This window comes from Schistocerca serialis, unplaced genomic scaffold (genome assembly GCF_023864345.2).
Source record: "Schistocerca serialis cubense isolate TAMUIC-IGC-003099 unplaced genomic scaffold, iqSchSeri2.2 HiC_scaffold_550, whole genome shotgun sequence".
In the NCBI taxonomy this organism is placed as follows: domain Eukaryota; kingdom Metazoa; phylum Arthropoda; class Insecta; order Orthoptera; family Acrididae; genus Schistocerca; species Schistocerca serialis.
In genome coordinates this window covers 5001-6307 of record NW_026048136.1, presented here as the reverse complement: position 1 = coordinate 6307, position 1307 = coordinate 5001, and the positions used below count along the sequence as shown (strand labels likewise).

The following is a 1307-nucleotide window of genomic DNA, read 5'->3' as shown; positions in this document are numbered from 1 at the left end:
GTCCCCGGCCGGTGAGGGGGGGCCTCCCGGCGTGCTGGCCGCGCGGTGCGTGGGCGCACGCGCTACAGCCGGCTGGTGGGGGCGGCCAGTGGCAGGCGCGCCGGCCGACGGAGGCGGCAGGCGGCGCAGCTGCGCGCCGGCGCACCCTGCACGCGGCGCCGTGCGGCCAAAGTAGGTCCTCGCGGGCCCGGTGCGAAGCGCGGTGGACATCTGCAGTGTGCTGGTCCGATTGAGGACTGTGTGCGCTGAGGATGCGCCGCCGCCCGGCGCTCGGCGCCGCGACGCCGTCTGCTGCTCGGTCGCCTCTGCGGTTCTCGCAGGTGGTTTGTATCGCAGCTGTGCGGACGTGTTGGCGCGTGCGCTGTGCTGGGAGAGTTCGCTTCGGCACCCAAGTGGGGCTTTTGTCCTTCTGTGGCGCTGGCGTTGGAGCTGCCGGTCACCGTAGGTGGCGCGTGTTGTCTCCCGCCGGCAATGCCACGACAGCACGCTCCCGGGCCTCTGTCGGCAGCGGCAAGCTCAGTTGGGAGCACGGGTGGTCGCACCTAAAGCGTCTACTCGCCAAACCCCGGGCGATTGCGCCTCTCTCGAACCCGACCAAGTACTTAGGACGGCGCTGCGCGCCGCCGGGACCTGAGAGGGTTTCGAGGTGTATGGTGCAGGGGAGCTCAGCCTCCTCCTGTTTGCAGAATAATTGAGCGGACGCTTGCGTGTTCGCGCGGGCCCCCGGGACACACTCCCGGGCGGCCGGCTGCTCAGCTCTAGTTGACGCAGCTCCCTGGTTGATCCTGCCAGTAGTCATATGCTTGTCTCAAAGATTAAGCCATGCATGTCTCAGTACAAGCCGCATTAAGGTGAAACCGCGAATGGCTCATTAAATCAGTTATGGTTCCTTAGATCGTACCCACGTTACTTGGATAACTGTGGTAATTCTAGAGCTAATACATGCAAACAGAGTCCCGACCAGAGATGGAAGGGACGCTTTTATTAGATCAAAACCAATCGGTCGGCTCGTCCGGTCCGTTTGCCTTGGTGACTCTGAATAACTTTGGGCTGATCGCACGGTCCTCGTACCGGCGACGCATCTTTCAAATGTCTGCCTTATCAACTGTCGATGGTAGGTTCTGCGCCTACCATGGTTGTAACGGGTAACGGGGAATCAGGGTTCGATTCCGGAGAGGGAGCCTGAGAAACGGCTACCACATCCAAGGAAGGCAGCAGGCGCGCAAATTACCCACTCCCGGCACGGGGAGGTAGTGACGAAAAATAACGATACGGGACTCATCCGAGGCCCCGTAATCGGAATGAGT

The 1307-nt window shown here is 62.4% G+C and overlaps 1 non-coding gene across 1 annotated transcript in view; it reads left to right on the top strand.

Annotated features, from left to right (window-relative positions):
• The first annotated feature begins 772 nt into the window (after positions 1–772).
• Positions 773–1307, top strand: part of LOC126447948 (small subunit ribosomal RNA) — a 1910-nt gene continuing 1375 nt past the window's right edge. The window contains exon 1 of the ribosomal RNA XR_007583957.1: positions 773–1307. This exon is cut by the window's right edge and continues 1375 nt beyond it. This is a non-coding gene — a ribosomal RNA (small subunit ribosomal RNA).